General features: G+C 39.7%; 25 non-coding genes across 25 annotated transcripts; all 25 read left to right on the forward strand.

Moving 5' to 3' along the window:
- Positions 1 to 476: 476 nt before the first annotated feature.
- TRNAE-CUC (transfer RNA glutamic acid (anticodon CUC)) lies at positions 477 to 548 on the forward strand. The gene has a single exon. It is a non-coding gene; the product is annotated as a tRNA-Glu (tRNA).
- A 527-nt stretch (positions 549 to 1,075) lies between these two features.
- TRNAE-CUC (transfer RNA glutamic acid (anticodon CUC)) lies at positions 1,076 to 1,147 on the forward strand. Its single transcript has one exon. It is a non-coding gene; the product is annotated as a tRNA-Glu (tRNA).
- Positions 1,148 to 1,674: 527 nt separating this feature from the next.
- TRNAE-CUC (transfer RNA glutamic acid (anticodon CUC)) lies at positions 1,675 to 1,746 on the forward strand. The gene has a single exon. It is a non-coding gene; the product is annotated as a tRNA-Glu (tRNA).
- A 526-nt stretch (positions 1,747 to 2,272) lies between these two features.
- TRNAE-CUC (transfer RNA glutamic acid (anticodon CUC)) lies at positions 2,273 to 2,344 on the forward strand. Its single transcript has one exon. It is a non-coding gene; the product is annotated as a tRNA-Glu (tRNA).
- A 527-nt stretch (positions 2,345 to 2,871) lies between these two features.
- Positions 2,872 to 2,943, forward strand: TRNAE-CUC (transfer RNA glutamic acid (anticodon CUC)). The gene has a single exon. It is a non-coding gene; the product is annotated as a tRNA-Glu (tRNA).
- Positions 2,944 to 3,470: 527 nt separating this feature from the next.
- Positions 3,471 to 3,541, forward strand: TRNAE-CUC (transfer RNA glutamic acid (anticodon CUC)). The gene has a single exon. It is a non-coding gene; the product is annotated as a tRNA-Glu (tRNA).
- Positions 3,542 to 4,068: 527 nt separating this feature from the next.
- On the forward strand, positions 4,069 to 4,140 carry TRNAE-CUC (transfer RNA glutamic acid (anticodon CUC)). The gene has a single exon. It is a non-coding gene; the product is annotated as a tRNA-Glu (tRNA).
- Positions 4,141 to 4,667: 527 nt separating this feature from the next.
- On the forward strand, positions 4,668 to 4,739 carry TRNAE-CUC (transfer RNA glutamic acid (anticodon CUC)). Its single transcript has one exon. It is a non-coding gene; the product is annotated as a tRNA-Glu (tRNA).
- Positions 4,740 to 5,266: 527 nt separating this feature from the next.
- Positions 5,267 to 5,338, forward strand: TRNAE-CUC (transfer RNA glutamic acid (anticodon CUC)). The gene has a single exon. It is a non-coding gene; the product is annotated as a tRNA-Glu (tRNA).
- A 527-nt stretch (positions 5,339 to 5,865) lies between these two features.
- TRNAE-CUC (transfer RNA glutamic acid (anticodon CUC)) lies at positions 5,866 to 5,936 on the forward strand. Its single transcript has one exon. It is a non-coding gene; the product is annotated as a tRNA-Glu (tRNA).
- Positions 5,937 to 6,463: 527 nt separating this feature from the next.
- On the forward strand, positions 6,464 to 6,535 carry TRNAE-CUC (transfer RNA glutamic acid (anticodon CUC)). The gene has a single exon. It is a non-coding gene; the product is annotated as a tRNA-Glu (tRNA).
- Positions 6,536 to 7,062: 527 nt separating this feature from the next.
- Positions 7,063 to 7,134, forward strand: TRNAE-CUC (transfer RNA glutamic acid (anticodon CUC)). Its single transcript has one exon. It is a non-coding gene; the product is annotated as a tRNA-Glu (tRNA).
- A 527-nt stretch (positions 7,135 to 7,661) lies between these two features.
- TRNAE-CUC (transfer RNA glutamic acid (anticodon CUC)) lies at positions 7,662 to 7,733 on the forward strand. Its single transcript has one exon. It is a non-coding gene; the product is annotated as a tRNA-Glu (tRNA).
- A 527-nt stretch (positions 7,734 to 8,260) lies between these two features.
- TRNAE-CUC (transfer RNA glutamic acid (anticodon CUC)) lies at positions 8,261 to 8,332 on the forward strand. The gene has a single exon. It is a non-coding gene; the product is annotated as a tRNA-Glu (tRNA).
- Positions 8,333 to 9,458: 1,126 nt separating this feature from the next.
- On the forward strand, positions 9,459 to 9,530 carry TRNAE-CUC (transfer RNA glutamic acid (anticodon CUC)). The gene has a single exon. It is a non-coding gene; the product is annotated as a tRNA-Glu (tRNA).
- A 526-nt stretch (positions 9,531 to 10,056) lies between these two features.
- Positions 10,057 to 10,128, forward strand: TRNAE-CUC (transfer RNA glutamic acid (anticodon CUC)). Its single transcript has one exon. It is a non-coding gene; the product is annotated as a tRNA-Glu (tRNA).
- Positions 10,129 to 10,655: 527 nt separating this feature from the next.
- Positions 10,656 to 10,785, forward strand: TRNAE-CUC (transfer RNA glutamic acid (anticodon CUC)). Its single transcript has 2 exons — positions 10,656 to 10,691; positions 10,751 to 10,785. It is a non-coding gene; the product is annotated as a tRNA-Glu (tRNA).
- A 527-nt stretch (positions 10,786 to 11,312) lies between these two features.
- TRNAE-CUC (transfer RNA glutamic acid (anticodon CUC)) lies at positions 11,313 to 11,384 on the forward strand. Its single transcript has one exon. It is a non-coding gene; the product is annotated as a tRNA-Glu (tRNA).
- A 527-nt stretch (positions 11,385 to 11,911) lies between these two features.
- Positions 11,912 to 11,983, forward strand: TRNAE-CUC (transfer RNA glutamic acid (anticodon CUC)). The gene has a single exon. It is a non-coding gene; the product is annotated as a tRNA-Glu (tRNA).
- Positions 11,984 to 12,510: 527 nt separating this feature from the next.
- Positions 12,511 to 12,582, forward strand: TRNAE-CUC (transfer RNA glutamic acid (anticodon CUC)). Its single transcript has one exon. It is a non-coding gene; the product is annotated as a tRNA-Glu (tRNA).
- Positions 12,583 to 13,109: 527 nt separating this feature from the next.
- TRNAE-CUC (transfer RNA glutamic acid (anticodon CUC)) lies at positions 13,110 to 13,181 on the forward strand. Its single transcript has one exon. It is a non-coding gene; the product is annotated as a tRNA-Glu (tRNA).
- Positions 13,182 to 13,708: 527 nt separating this feature from the next.
- Positions 13,709 to 13,780, forward strand: TRNAE-CUC (transfer RNA glutamic acid (anticodon CUC)). The gene has a single exon. It is a non-coding gene; the product is annotated as a tRNA-Glu (tRNA).
- A 527-nt stretch (positions 13,781 to 14,307) lies between these two features.
- Positions 14,308 to 14,379, forward strand: TRNAE-CUC (transfer RNA glutamic acid (anticodon CUC)). The gene has a single exon. It is a non-coding gene; the product is annotated as a tRNA-Glu (tRNA).
- Positions 14,380 to 14,906: 527 nt separating this feature from the next.
- TRNAE-CUC (transfer RNA glutamic acid (anticodon CUC)) lies at positions 14,907 to 14,978 on the forward strand. Its single transcript has one exon. It is a non-coding gene; the product is annotated as a tRNA-Glu (tRNA).
- Positions 14,979 to 15,505: 527 nt separating this feature from the next.
- Positions 15,506 to 15,577, forward strand: TRNAE-CUC (transfer RNA glutamic acid (anticodon CUC)). The gene has a single exon. It is a non-coding gene; the product is annotated as a tRNA-Glu (tRNA).
- The last annotated feature ends 462 nt before the right edge of the window (positions 15,578 to 16,039 follow it).

Genomic DNA, 16,039 nt, shown 5'->3' on the forward strand with positions numbered 1-16,039 from the left:
AAAAATCTTACACTTCAGAGCATCATTTCTCATATGAAATCGTCTTTAAGTAGACTTGAGAAGCTGTGAGTGGTCAAAACAGATCATGGAAATTGATAACAAAGGGTGAGATGTCTTTCTAAATGAATTTTTGCTACTAAAAGACTTGTGCTCTTGTAGAAAAGAGAATTTTGTCAGAACTATTCAGGCCATGTTTGATATCTGAATCATCAATGTCTTCTTTCGCACCAGTACAATTTATAATGGAGCCAGGAACTCTCAACATCTAGCTCCTCAAAATCATCTTTTTTTGGTGCCAGTACTATACATCAAGGAGGCAAAACTGCTGTGTGGTAAACTTGAAAATTGCTATACATGACCAATCTTCCTCTCCTTTCTTGTAAAACTGATTCCTAGTAGCCCTTTTCCTCATATTCCATTGCACTTCATTCAGAGAACTTCCTTTTCTATCATGGAGTGTTCACCTACTTCATCACTCCCTGGTGGTCTAGTGGTTAGGATTCGGCGCGCTCACCGCCGCGCCCCGGGTTTGATTCCCGGTCAGGGAAAAGGAGGTCTTCTGACTGTTTTTGACGAAAACACAGATTTATCAAACGTAAAAAAATCTTACACTTCAGAGCATCATTTCTCATATGAAATCGTCTTTAAGTAGACTTGAGAAGCTGTGAGTGGTCAAAACAGATCATGGAAATTGATAACAAAGGGTGAGATGTCTTTCTAAATGAATTTTTGCTACTAAAAGACTTGTGCTCTTGTAGAAAAGAGAATTTTGTCAGAACTATTCAGGCCATGTTTGATATCTGAATCATCAATGTCTTCTTTCGCACCAGTACAATTTATAATGGAGCCAGGAACTCTCAACATCTAGCTCCTCAAAATCATCTTTTTTTGGTGCCAGTACTATACATCAAGGAGGCAAAACTGCTGTGTGGTAAACTTGAAAATTGCTATACATGATCAATCTTCCTCTCCTTTCTTGTAAAACTGATTCCTAGTAGCCCTTTTCCTCATATTCCATTGCACTTCATTCAGAGAACTTCCTTTTCTATCATGGAGTGTTCACCTACTTCATCACTCCCTGGTGGTCTAGTGGTTAGGATTCGGCGCTCTCACCGCCGTGGCCCGGGTTCGATTCCCGGTCAGGGAAAGGGAGGTCTTCTGACTGTTTTTGACGAAAACACAGATTTATCAAACGTAAAAAAATCTTACACTTCAGAGCATCATTTCTCATATGAAATCGTCTTTAAGTAGACTTGAGAAGCTGTGAGTGGTCAAAACAGATGATGGAAATTGATAACAAAGGGTGAGATGTCTTTCTAAATGAATTTTTGCTACTAAAAGACTTGTGCTCTTGTGGAAAAGAGAATTTTGTCAGAACTATTCAGGCCATGTTTGATATCTGAATCATCAATGTCTTCTTTCGCACCAGTACAATTTATAATGGAGCCAGGAACTCTCAACATCTAGCTCCTCAAATTCATCTTTTTTTGGTGCTAGTACCATACATCAAGGAGGCAAAACTGCTGTGTGGTAAACTTGAAAATTGCTATACATAACCAATTTTCCTCTCCTTTCTTGTAAAACTGATTCCTAGTAGCCTTTTTCCTCATATTCCATTGCACTTCATTCAGAGAACTTCCTTTTCTATCATGGAGTGTTCATCTACTTCATCACTCCCTGGTGGTCTAGTGGTTAGGATTCGGCGCTCTCACCGCCGTGGCCCGGGTTCGATTCCCGGTCAGTGAAAGCGAGGTCTTCGCACTGTTCTTGACGAAAACACAGACTTATCAAACGTAAAAAATCTTACACTTCAGAGCATCATTTCTCATATGAAATCGTCTTTAAGTAGACTTGAGAAGGTGTGAGTGGTCAATACAGATCATGGAAATTGATAACAAAGGGTGAGATGTCTTTCTAAATGAATTTTTGCTACTAAAAGACTTGTGCTCTTGTAGAAAAGAGAATTTTGTCAGAACTATTCAGGCCATGTTTGATCTCTGAATCATCAATGTCTTCTTTCGCACCAGTACAATTTATAATGTAGCCAGGAACTCTCAACATGTAGCTCCTCAAAATCATCTTTTTTTGGTGCTAGTACCATACATCAAGGAGGCAAAACTGCTGTGTGGTAAACTTGAAAATTGCTATACATGACCAATTTTCCTCTCCTTTCTTGTAAAACTGATTCCTAGTAGCCCTTTTCCTCATATTCCATTGCACTTCATTCAGAGAACTTCCTTTTCTATCATGGAGTGTTCACCTACTTCATCACTCCCTGGTGGTCTAGTGGTTAGGATTCGGCGCTCTCACCGCCGCGGCCCGGGTTCGGTTCCCGGTCAGGGAAAAGGAGGTCTTCTGACTGTTTTTGACGAAAACACATATTTATCAAACGTAAAAAAATCTTACACTTCAGAGCATCATTTCTCATATGAAATCGTCTTTAAGTAGACTTGAGAAGCTGTGAGTGGTCAAAACAGATGATGGAAATTGATAACAAAGGGTGAGATGTCTTTCTAAATGAATTTTTGCTACTAAAAGACTTGTGCTCTTGTGGAAAAGAGAATTTTGTCAGAACTATTCAGGCCATGTTTGATATCTGAATCATCAATGTCTTCTTTCGCACCAGTACAATTTATAATGGAGCCAGGAACTCTCAACATCTAGCTCCTCAAATTCATCTTTTTTTGGTGCTAGTACCATACATCAAGGAGGCAAAACTGCTGTGTGGTAAACTTGAAAATTGCTATACATAACCAATTTTCCTCTCCTTTCTTGTAAAACTGATTCCTAGTAGCCTTTTTCCTCATATTCCATTGCACTTCATTCAGAGAACTTCCTTTTCTATCATGGAGTGTTCACCTACTTCATCACTCCCTGGTGGTCTAGTGGTTAGGATTCGGCGCTCTCACCGCCGCGGCCCGGGTTCGATTCCCGGTCAGGGAAAGGGAGGTCTTCTGACTGTTTTTGACAAAAACACAGACTTATCAAACGTAAAAAAATCTTACACTTCAAAGCATCATTTCTCATATGAAATCGTCTTTAATTAGACTTGAGAAGCTGTGAGTGGTCAAAACAGATCATGGAAATTGATAACAAAGGGTGAGATGTCTTACTAAATGAATTTTTGCTACTAAAAGACTTGTGCTCTTGTAGAAAAGAGAATTTTGTCAGAACTATTCAGGCCATGTTTGATATCTGAATCATCAATGTCTTCTTTCGCACCAGTACAATTTATAATGGAGCCAGGAACTCTCAACATCTAGCTCCTCAAAATCATCTTTTTTTGGTGCCAGTACTATACATCAAGGAGGCAAAACTGCTGTGTGGTAAACTTGAAAATTGCTATACATGACCAATCTTCCTCTCCTTTCTTGTAAAACTGATTCCTAGTAGCCCTTTTCCTCATATTCCATTGCACTTCATTCAGAGAACTTCCTTTTCTATCATGGAGTGTTCACCTACTTCATCACTCCCTGGTGGTCTAGTGGTTAGATTCGGCGCTCTCACTGCCGCTGCCCGGGTTCGATTCCCGGTCAGGGAAAGGGAGGTCTTCTGACTGTTTTTGACGAAAACACAGATTTATCAAACGTAAAAAAATCTTACACTTCAGAGCATCATTTCTCATATGAAATCGTCTTTAAGTAGACTTGAGAAGCTGTGAGTGGTCAAAACAGATCATGGAAATTGATAACAAAGGGTGAGATGTCTTTCTAAATGAATTTTTGCTACTAAAAGACTTGTGCTCTTGTAGAAAAGAGAATTTTGTCAGAACTATTCAGGCCATATTTGATATCTGAATCATCAATGTCTTCTTTCGCACCAGTACAATTTATAATGGAGCCAGGAACTCTCAACATCTAGCTCCTCAAAATTATCTTTTCTTGGTGCCAGTACTATACATCAAGGAGGCAAAACTGCTGTGTGGTAAACTTGAAAATTGCTATACATGACCAATCTTCCTCTCCTTTCTTGTAAAACTGATTCCTAGTAGCCCTTTTCCTCATATTCCATTGCACTTCATTCAGAGAACTTCCTTTTCTATCATGGAGTGTTCACCAACTTCATCACTCCCTGGTGGTCTAGTGGTTAGGATTCGGCGCTCTCACCGCCGCGGCCCGGGTTCGATTCCCGGTCAGGGAAAGGGAGGTCTTCTGACTGTTTTTGACGAAAACACAGATTTATAAAACGTAAAAAAATCTTACACTTCAGAGCATCATTTCTCATATGAAATCGTCTTTAAGTAGACTTGAGAAGCTGTGAGTGGTCAAAACAGATCATGGAAATTGATAACAAAGGGTGAGATGTCTTTCTAAATGAATTTTTGCTACTAAAAGACTTGTGCTCTTGTAGAAAAGAGAATTTTGTCAGAACTATTCAGGCCATGTTTGATATCTGAATCATCAATGTCTTCTTTCGCACCAGTACAATTTATAATGGAGCCAGGAACTCTCAACATCTAGCTCCTCAAAATCATCTTTTTTTGGTGCCAGTACTATACATCAAGGAGGCAAAACTGCTGTGTGGTAAACTTGAAAATTGCTATCTATGACCAATCTTCCTCTCCTTTCTTGTAAAACTGATTCCTAGTAGCCCTTTTCCTCATATTCCATTGCACTTCATTCAGAGAACTTCCTTTTCTATCATGGAGTGTTCACCTACTTCATCACTCCCTGGTGGTCTAGTGGTTAGGATTCGGCGCTCTCACCGCCGCGGCCCGGGTTCGGTTCCCGGTCAGGGAAAAGGAGGTCTTCTGACTGTTTTTGACGAAAACACATATTTATCAAACGTAAAAAAATCTTACACTTCAGAGCATCATTTCTCATATGAAATCGTCTTTAAGTAGACTTGAGAAGCTGTGAGTGGTCAAAACAGATGATGGAAATTGATAACAAAGGGTGAGATGTCTTTCTAAATGAATTTTTGCTACTAAAAGACTTGTGCTCTTGTGGAAAAGAGAATTTTGTCAGAACTATTCAGGCCATGTTTGATATCTGAATCATCAATGTCTTCTTTCGCACCAGTACAATTTATAATGGAGCCAGGAACTCTCAACATCTAGCTCCTCAAATTCATCTTTTTTTGGTGCTAGTACCATACATCAAGGAGGCAAAACTGCTGTGTGGTAAACTTGAAAATTGCTATACATAACCAATTTTCCTCTCCTTTCTTGTAAAACTGATTCCTAGTAGCCTTTTTCCTCATATTCCATTGCACTTCATTCAGAGAACTTCCTTTTCTATCATGGAGTGTTCACCTACTTCATCACTCCCTGGTGGTCTAGTGGTTAGGATTCGGCGCTCTCACCGCCGCGGCCCGGGTTCGATTCCCGGTCAGGGAAAGGGAGGTCTTCTGACTGTTTTTGACAAAAACACAGACTTATCAAACGTAAAAAAATCTTACACTTCAAAGCATCATTTCTCATATGAAATCGTCTTTAATTAGACTTGAGAAGCTGTGAGTGGTCAAAACAGATCATGGAAATTGATAACAAAGGGTGAGATGTCTTACTAAATGAATTTTTGCTACTAAAAGACTTGTGCTCTTGTAGAAAAGAGAATTTTGTCAGAACTATTCAGGCCATGTTTGATATCTGAATCATCAATGTCTTCTTTCGCACCAGTACAATTTATAATGGAGCCAGGAACTCTCAACATCTAGCTCCTCAAAATCATCTTTTTTTGGTGCCAGTACTATACATCAAGGAGGCAAAACTGCTGTGTGGTAAACTTGAAAATTGCTATACATGACCAATCTTCCTCTCCTTTCTTGTAAAACTGATTCCTAGTAGCCCTTTTCCTCATATTCCATTGCACTTCATTCAGAGAACTTCCTTTTCTATCATGGAGTGTTCACCTACTTCATCACTCCCTGGTGGTCTAGTGGTTAGATTCGGCGCTCTCACTGCCGCTGCCCGGGTTCGATTCCCGGTCAGGGAAAGGGAGGTCTTCTGACTGTTTTTGACGAAAACACAGATTTATCAAACGTAAAAAAATCTTACACTTCAGAGCATCATTTCTCATATGAAATCGTCTTTAAGTAGACTTGAGAAGCTGTGAGTGGTCAAAACAGATCATGGAAATTGATAACAAAGGGTGAGATGTCTTTCTAAATGAATTTTTGCTACTAAAAGACTTGTGCTCTTGTAGAAAAGAGAATTTTGTCAGAACTATTCAGGCCATATTTGATATCTGAATCATCAATGTCTTCTTTCGCACCAGTACAATTTATAATGGAGCCAGGAACTCTCAACATCTAGCTCCTCAAAATTATCTTTTCTTGGTGCCAGTACTATACATCAAGGAGGCAAAACTGCTGTGTGGTAAACTTGAAAATTGCTATACATGACCAATCTTCCTCTCCTTTCTTGTAAAACTGATTCCTAGTAGCCCTTTTCCTCATATTCCATTGCACTTCATTCAGAGAACTTCCTTTTCTATCATGGAGTGTTCACCAACTTCATCACTCCCTGGTGGTCTAGTGGTTAGGATTCGGCGCTCTCACCGCCGCGGCCCGGGTTCGATTCCCGGTCAGGGAAAGGGAGGTCTTCTGACTGTTTTTGACGAAAACACAGATTTATAAAACGTAAAAAAATCTTACACTTCAGAGCATCATTTCTCATATGAAATCGTCTTTAAGTAGACTTGAGAAGCTGTGAGTGGTCAAAACAGATCATGGAAATTGATAACAAAGGGTGAGATGTCTTTCTAAATGAATTTTTGCTACTAAAAGACTTGTGCTCTTGTAGAAAAGAGAATTTTGTCAGAACTATTCAGGCCATGTTTGATATCTGAATCATCAATGTCTTCTTTCGCACCAGTACAATTTATAATGGAGCCAGGAACTCTCAACATCTAGCTCCTCAAAATCATCTTTTTTTGGTGCCAGTACTATACATCAAGGAGGCAAAACTGCTGTGTGGTAAACTTGAAAATTGCTATCTATGACCAATCTTCCTCTCCTTTCTTGTAAAACTGATTCCTAGTAGCCCTTTTCCTCATATTCCATTGCACTTCATTCAGAGAACTTCCTTTTCTATCATGGAGTGTTCACCTACTTCATCACTCCCTGGTGGTCTAGTGGTTAGGATTCGGCGCTCTCACCGCCGCGGCCTGGGTTCGATTCCCGGTCAGGGAAAGGGAGGTATTCTGATTGTTTTTGACAAAAACACAGACTTATCAAACGTAAAAAAATCTTACACTTCAAAGCATCATTTCTCATATGAAATCGTCTTTAATTAGACTTGAGAAGCTGTGAGTGGTCAAAACAGATCATGGAAATTGATAACAAAGGGTGAGATGTCTTTCTAAATGAATTTTTGCTACTAAAAGACTTGTGCTCTTGTAGAAAAGAGAATTTTGTCAGAACTATTCAGGCCATGTTTGATATCTGAATCATCAATGTCTTCTTTCGCACCAGTACAATTTATAATGGAGCCAGGAACTCTCAACATCTAGCTCCTCAAAATCATCTTTTTTTGGTGCCAGTACTATACATCAAGGAGGCAAAACTGCTGTGTGGTAAACTTGAAAATTGCTATACATGACCAATCTTCCTCTTCTTTCTTGTAAAACTGATTCCTAGTAGCCCTTTTCCTCATATTCCATTGCACTTCATTCAGAGAACTTCCTTTTCTATCATGGAGTGTTCACCTACTTCATCACTCCCTGGTGGTCTAGTGGTTAGGATTCGGCGCTCTCACCGCCGCGGCCCGGGTTCGATTGCCGGTCAGGGAAAGGGAGGTCTTCTGACTGTTTTTGACAAAAACACAGACTTATCAAACGTAAAAAAATCTTACACTTCAAAGCATCATTTCTCATATGAAATCGTCTTTAATTAGACTTGAGAAGCTGTGAGTGGTCAAAACAGATCATGGAAATTGATAACAAAGGGTGAGATGTCTTTCTAAATGAATTTTTGCTACTAAAAGACTTGTGCTCTTGTAGAAAAGAGAATTTTGTCAGAACTATTCAGGCCATGTTTGATATCTGAATCATCAATGTCTTCTTTCGCACCAGTACAATTTATAATGGAGCCAGGAACTCTCAACATCTAGCTCCTCAAAATCATCTTTTTTTGGTGCCAGTACTATACATCAAGGAGGCAAAACTGCTGTGTGGTAAACTTGAAAATTGCTATACATGATCAATCTTCCTCTCCTTTCTTGTAAAACTGATTCCTAGTAGCCCTTTTCCTCATATTCCATTGCACTTCATTCAGAGAACTTCCTTTTCTATCATGGAGTGTTCACCTACTTCATCACTCCCTGGTGGTCTAGAGGTTAGGATTCGGCGCTCTCACCGCCGCGGCCCGGGTTTGATTCCCGGTCAGGGAAAGGGAGGTCTTCTGACTGTTTTTGACGAAAACACAGATTTATCAAACGTAAAAAAATCTTACACTTCAGAGCATCATTTCTCATATGAAATCGTCTTTAAGTAGACTTGAGAAGCTGTGAGTGGTCAAAACAGATCATGGAAATTGATAACAAAGGGTGAGATGTCTTTCTAAATGAATTTTTGCTACTAAAAGACTTGTGCTCTTGTAGAAAAGAGAATTTTGTCAGAACTATTCAGGCCATGTTTGATATCTGAATCATCAATGTCTTCTTTCGCACCAGTACAATTTATAATGGAGCCAGGAACTCTCAACATCTAGCTCCTCAAAATCATCTTTTTTTGGTGCCAGTACTATACATCAAGGAGGCAAAACTGCTGTGTGGTAAACTTGAAAATTGCTATACATGACCAATCTTCCTCTTCTTTCTTGTAAAACTGATTCCTAGTAGCCCTTTTCCTCATATTCCATTGCACTTCATTCAGAGAACTTCCTTTTCTATCATGGAGTGTTCACCTACTTCATCACTCCCTGGTGGTCTAGTGGTTAGGATTCGGCGCTCTCACCGCCGCGGCCCGTGTTCGATTGCCGGTCAGGGAAAGGGAGGTCTTCTGACTGTTTTTGACAAAAACACAGACTTATCAAACGTAAAAAAATCTTACACTTCAGAGCATCATTTCTCATATGAAATCGTCTTTAATTAGACTTGAGAAGCTGTGAGTGGTCAAAACAGATCATGGTAATTGATAACAAAGGGTGAGATGTCTTTCTAAATGAATTTTTGCTACTAAAAGACTTGTGCTCTTGTGGAAAAGAGAATTTTGTCAGAACTATTCAGGCCATGTTTGATATCTGAATCATCAATGTCTTCTTTCGCACCAGTACAATTTATAATGGAGCCAGGAACTCTCAACATCTAGCTCCTCAAATTCATCTTTTTTTGGTGCTAGTACCATACATCAAGGAGGCAAAACTGCTGTGTGGTAAACTTGAAAATTGCTATACATAACCAATTTTCCTCTCCTTTCTTGTAAAACTGATTCCTAGTAGCCTTTTTCCTCATATTCCATTGCACTTCATTCAGAGAACTTCCTTTTCTATCATGGAGTGTTCACCTACTTCATCACTCCCTGGTGGTCTAGTGGTTAGGATTCGGCGCTCTCACCGCCGCGGCCCGGGTTCGATTCCCGGTCAGTGAAAGCGAGGTCTTCGCACTGTTCTTGACGAAAACACAGACTTATCAAACGTAAAAAATCTTACACTTCAGAGCATCATTTCTCATATGAAATCGTCTTTAAGTAGACTTGAGAAGGTGTGAGTGGTCAATACAGATCATGGAAATTGATAACAAAGGGTGAGATGTCTTTCTAAATGAATTTTTGCTACTAAAAGACTTGTGCTCTTGTAGAAAAGAGAATTTTGTCAGAACTATTCAGGCCATGTTTGATCTCTGAATCATCAATGTCTTCTTTCGCACCAGTACAATTTATAATGTAGCCAGGAACTCTCAACATGTAGCTCCTCAAAATCATCTTTTTTTGGTGCTAGTACCATACATCAAGGAGGCAAAACTGCTGTGTGGTAAACTTGAAAATTGCTATACATGACCAATTTTCCTCTCCTTTCTTGTAAAACTGATTCCTAGTAGCCCTTTTCCTCATATTCCATTGCACTTCATTCAGAGAACTTCCTTTTCTATCATGGAGTGTTCACCTACTTCATCACTCCCTGGTGGTCTAGTGGTTAGGATTCGGCGCTCTCACCGCCGCGGCCCGGGTTCGATTCCCGGTCAGGGAAAGGGAGGTCTTCTGACTGTTTTTGACAAAAACACAGACTTATCAAACGTAAAAAAATCTTACACTTCAAAGCATCATTTCTCATATAAAATCGTCTTTAATTAGACTTGAGAAGCTGTGAGTGGTCAAAACAGATCATGGAAATTGATAACAAAGGGTGAGATGTCTTACTAAATGAATTTTTGCTACTAAAAGACTTGTGCTCTTGTAGAAAAGAGAATTTTGTCAGAACTATTCAGGCCATGTTTGATATCTGAATCATCAATGTCTTCTTTCGCACCAGTACAATTTATAATGGAGCCAGGAACTCTCAACATCTAGCTCCTCAAAATCATCTTTTTTTGGTGCCAGTACTATACATCAAGGAGGCAAAACTGCTGTGTGGTAAACTTGAAAATTGCTATACATGACCAATCTTCCTCTCCTTTCTTGTAAAACTGATTCCTAGTAGCCCTTTTCCTCATATTCCATTGCACTTCATTCAGAGAACTTCCTTTTCTATCATGGAGTGTTCACCTACTTCATCACTCCCTGGTGGTCTAGTGGTTAGATTCGGCGCTCTCACTGCCGCGGCCCGGGTTTCAGGGAAAGGGAGGTCTAGTGGTTAGAATTCGGCGCTCTCACCGCCGCGGCCCGGGTTCGATTCCCGGTCAGGGAAAGGGAGGTCTTCTGACTGTTTTTGACGAAAACACAGATTTATCAAACGTAAAAAAATCTTACACTTCAGAGCATCATTTCTCATATGAAATCGTCTTTAAGTAGACTTGAGAAGCTGTGAGTGGTCAAAACAGATCATGGAAATTGATAACAAAGGGTGAGATGTCTTTCTAAATGAATTTTTGCTACTAAAAGACTTGTGCTCTTGTAGAAAAGAGAATTTTGTCAGAACTATTCAGGCCATGTTTGATATCTGAATCATCAATGTCTTCTTTCGCACCAGTACAATTTATAATGGAGCCAGGAACTCTCAACATCTAGCTCCTCAAAATCATCTTTTTTTGGTGCCAGTACTATACATCAAGGAGGCAAAACTGCTGTGTGGTAAACTTGAAAATTGCTATACATGACCAATCTTCCTCTCCTTTCTTGTAAAACTGATTCCTAGTAGCCCTTTTCCTCATATTCCATTGCACTTCATTCAGAGAACTTCCTTTTCTATCATGGAGTGTTCACCAACTTCATCACTCCCTGGTGGTCTAGTGGTTAGGATTCGGCGCTCTCACCGCCGCGGCCCGGGTTCGATTCCCGGTCAGGGAAAGGGAGGTCTTCTGACTGTTTTTGACGAAAACACAGATTTATCAAACGTAAAAAAATCTTACACTTCAGAGCATCATTTCTCATATGAAATCGTCTTTAAGTAGACTTGAGAAGCTGTGAGTGGTCAAAACAGATCATGGAAATTGATAACAAAGGGTGAGATGTCTTTCTAAATGAATTTTTGCTACTAAAAGACTTGTGCTCTTGTAGAAAAGAGAATTTTGTCAGAACTATTCAGGCCATGTTTGATATCTGAATCATCAATGTCTTCTTTCGCACCAGTACAATTTATAATGGAGCCAGGAACTCTCAACATCTAGCTCCTCAAAATCATCTTTTTTTGGTGCCAGTACTATACATCAAGGAGGCAAAACTGCTGTGTGGTAAACTTGAAAATTGCTATACATGACCAATCTTCCTCTCCTTTCTTGTAAAACTGATTCCTAGTAGCCCTTTTCCTCATATTCCATTGCACTTCATTCAGAGAACTTCCTTTTCTATCATGGAGTGTTCACCTACTTCATCACTCCCTGGTGGTCTAGTGGTTAGGATTCGGCGCTCTCACCGCCGCGGCCTGGGTTCGATTCCTGGTCAGGGAAAGGGAGGTCTTCTGACTGTTTTTGACAAAAACACAGACTTATCAAACGTAAAAAAATCTTACACTTCAAAGCATCATTTCTCATATGAAATCGTCTTTAATTAGACTTGAGAAGCTGTGAGTGGTCAAAACAGATCATGGAAATTGATAACAAAGGGTGAGATGTCTTTCTAAATGAATTTTTGCTACTAAAAGACTTGTGCTCTTGTAGAAAAGAGAATTTTGTCAGAACTATTCAGGCCATGTTTGATATCTGAATCATCAATGTCTTCTTTCGCACCAGTACAATTTATAATGGAGCCAGGAACTCTCAACATCTAGCTCCTCAAAATCATCTTTTTTTGGTGCCAGTACTATACATCAAGGAGGCAAAACTGCTGTGTGGTAAACTTGAAAATTGCTATACATGACCAATCTTCCTCTTCTTTCTTGTAAAACTGATTCCTAGTAGCCCTTTTCCTCATATTCCATTGCACTTCATTCAGAGAACTTCCTTTTCTATCATGGAGTGTTCACCTACTTCATCACTCCCTGGTGGTCTAGTGGTTAGGATTCGGCGCTCTCACCGCCGCGGCCCGGGTTCGATTGCCGGTCAGGGAAAGGGAGGTCTTCTGACTGTTTTTGACAAAAACACAGACTTATCAAACGTAAAAAAATCTTACACTTCAAAGCATCATTTCTCATATGAAATCGTCTTTAATTAGACTTGAGAAGCTGTGAGTGGTCAAAACAGATCATGGAAATTGATAACAAAGGGTGAGATGTCTTTCTAAATGAATTTTTGCTACTAAAAGACTTGTGCTCTTGTAGAAAAGAGAATTTTGTCAGAACTATTCAGGCCATGTTTGATATCTGAATCATCAATGTCTTCTTTCGCACCAGTACAATTTATAATGGAGCCAGGAACTCTCAACATCTAGCTCCTCAAAATCATCTTTTTTTGGTGCCAGTACTATACATCAAGGAGGCAAAACTGCTGTGTGGTAAACTTGAAAATTGCTATACATGACCAATCTTCCTCTTCTTTCTTGTAAAACTGATTCCTAGTAGCCCTTTTCCTCATATTCCATTGCACTTCATTCAGAGAACTTCCTTTTCTATCATGGAGTGCTCACCTATTTCATCACTCCCTGGTGGTCTAGTGGTTAGGATTCGGCGCTCTCACCGCCGCGGCCCGGGTTCGATTGCCGGTCAGGGAAAGGGAGGTCTTCTGACTGTTTTTGACAAAAACACAGACTTATCAAACGTAAAAAAATCTTACACTTCAGAGCATCATTTCTCATATGAAATCGTCTTTAATTAGACTTGAGAAGCTGTGAGTGGTCAAAACAGATCATGGTAATTGATAACAAAGGGTGAGATGTCTTTCTAAATGAATTTTTGCTACTAAAAGACTTGTGCTCTTGTAGAAAAGAGAATTTTGTCAGAACTATTCAGGCCATGTTTGATATCTGAATCATCAATGTCTTCTTTCGCACCAGTACAATTTATAATGGAGCCAGGAACTCTCAACATCTAGCTCCTCAAAATCATCTTTTTTTGGTGCCAGTACTATACATCAAGGAGGCAAAACTGCTGTGTGGTAAACTTGAAAATTGCTATACATGACCAATCTTCCTCTCCTTTCTTGTAAAACTGATTCCTAGTAGCCCTTTTCCTCATATTCCATTGCACTTCATTCAGAGAACTTCCTTTTCTATCATGGAGTGTTCACCTATTTCATCACTCCCTGGTGGTCTAGTGGTTAGGATTCGGCGCTCTCACCGCCGCGGCCCGGGTTCGATTCCCGGTCAGAAAAAGGGAGGTATTCTGACTGTTTTTGACAAAAACACAGACTTATCAAACGTAAAAAAATCTTACACTTCAAAGCATCATTTCTCATATGAAATCGTCTTTAATTAGACTTGAGAAGCTGTGAGTGGTCAAAACAGATCATGGAAATTGATAACAAAGGGTGAGATGTCTTTCTAAATGAATTTTTGCTACTAAAAGACTTGTGCTCTTGTAGAAAAGAGAATTTTGTCAGAACTATTCAGGCCATGTTTGATATCTGAATCATCAATGTCTTCTTTCGCACCAGTACAATTTATAATGGAGCCAGGAACTCTCAACATCTAGCTCCTCAAAATCATCTTTTTTTGGTGCCGGTACTATACATCAAGGAGGCAAAACTGCTGTGTGGTAAACTTGAAAATTGCTATACATGACCAATCTTCCTCTCCTTTCTTGTAAAACTGATTCCTAGTAGCCCTTTTCCTCATATTCCATTGCACTTCATTCAGAGAACTTCCTTTTCTATCATGGAGTGTTCACCTACTTCATCACTCCCTGGTGGTCTAGTGGTTAGGATTCGGCGCTCTCACCGCCGCGGCCCGGGTTCGATTCCCGGTCAGGGAAAGCGAGGTCTTGTGACTGTTTTTGACAAAAACACAGACTTATCAAACGTAAAAAAATCTTACACTTCAAAGCATCATTTCTCATATGAAATCGTCTTTAATTAGACTTGAGAAGCTGTGAGTGGTCAAAACAGATCATGGAAATTGATAACAAAGGGTGAGATGTCTTTCTAAATGAATTTTTGCTACTAAAAGACTTGTGCTCTTGTAGAAAAGAGAATTTTGTCAGAACTATTCAGGCCATGTTTGATATCTGAATCATCAATGTCTTCTTTCGCACCAGTACAATTTATAATGGAGCCAGGAACTCTCAACATCTAGCTCCTCAAAATCATCTTTTTTTGGTGCCAGTACTATACATCAAGGAGGCAAAACTGCTGTGTGGTAAACTTGAAAATTGCTATACATGACCAATCTTCCTCTTCTTTCTTGTAAAACTGATTCCTAGTAGCCCTTTTCCTCATATTCCATTGCACTTCATTCAGAGAACTTCCTTTTCTATCATGGAGTGTTCACCTACTTCATCACTCCCTGGTGGTCTAGTGGTTAGGATTCGGCGCTCTCACCGCCGCGGCCCGGGTTCGATTGCCGGTCAGGGAAAGGGAGGTCTTCTGACTGTTTTTGACAAAAACACAGACTTATCAAACGTAAAAAAATCTTACACTTCAAAGCATCATTTCTCATATGAAATCGTCTTTAATTAGACTTGAGAAGCTGTGAGTGGTCAAAACAGATCATGGAAATTGATAACAAAGGGTGAGATGTCTTTCTAAATGAATTTTTGCTACTAAAAGACTTGTGCTCTTGTAGAAAAGAGAATTTTGTCAGAACTATTCAGGCCATGTTTGATATCTGAATCATCAATGTCTTCTTTCGCACCAGTACAATTTATAATGGAGCCAGGAACTCTCAACATCTAGCTCCTCAAAATCATCTTTTTTTGGTGCCAGTACTATACATCAAGGAGGCAAAACTGCTGTGTGGTAAACTTGAAAATTGCTATACATGATCAATCTTCCTCTCCTTTCTTGTAAAACTGATTCCTAGTAGCCCTTTTCCTCATATTCCATTGCACTTCATTCAGAGAACTTCCTTTTCTATCATGGAGTGTTCACCTACTTCATCACTCCCTGGTGGTCTAGTGGTTAGGATTCGGCGCTCTCACCGCCGCGGCCCGGGTTCGATTCCCGGTCAGGGAAAGCGAGGTCTTCTGACTGTTTTTGACAAAAACACAGATTTATCAAACGTAAAAAAATCTTACACTTCAGAGCATCATTTCTCATATGAAATCGTCTTTAAGTAGACTTGAGAAGCTGTGAGTGGTCAAAACAGATCATGGAAATTGATAACAAAGGGTGAGATGTCTTTCTAAATGAATTTTTGCTACTAAAAGACTTGTGCTCTTGTAGAAAAGAGAATTTTGTCAGAACTATTCAGGCCATGTTTGATATCTGAATCATCAATGTCTTCTTTCGCACCAGTACAATTTATAATGGAGCCAGGAACTCTCAACATCTAGCTCCTCAAAATCATCTTTTTTTGGTGCCAGTACTATACATCAAGGAGGCAAAACTGCTGTGTGGTAAACTTGAAAATTGCTATACATGACCAATCTTCCTCTCCTTTCTTGTAAAACTGATTCCTAGTAGCCCTTTTCCTCA

This window comes from Pseudophryne corroboree, chromosome 8 (genome assembly GCF_028390025.1).
Source record: "Pseudophryne corroboree isolate aPseCor3 chromosome 8, aPseCor3.hap2, whole genome shotgun sequence".
Taxonomy (NCBI): Eukaryota; Metazoa; Chordata; class Amphibia; order Anura; family Myobatrachidae; genus Pseudophryne; species Pseudophryne corroboree.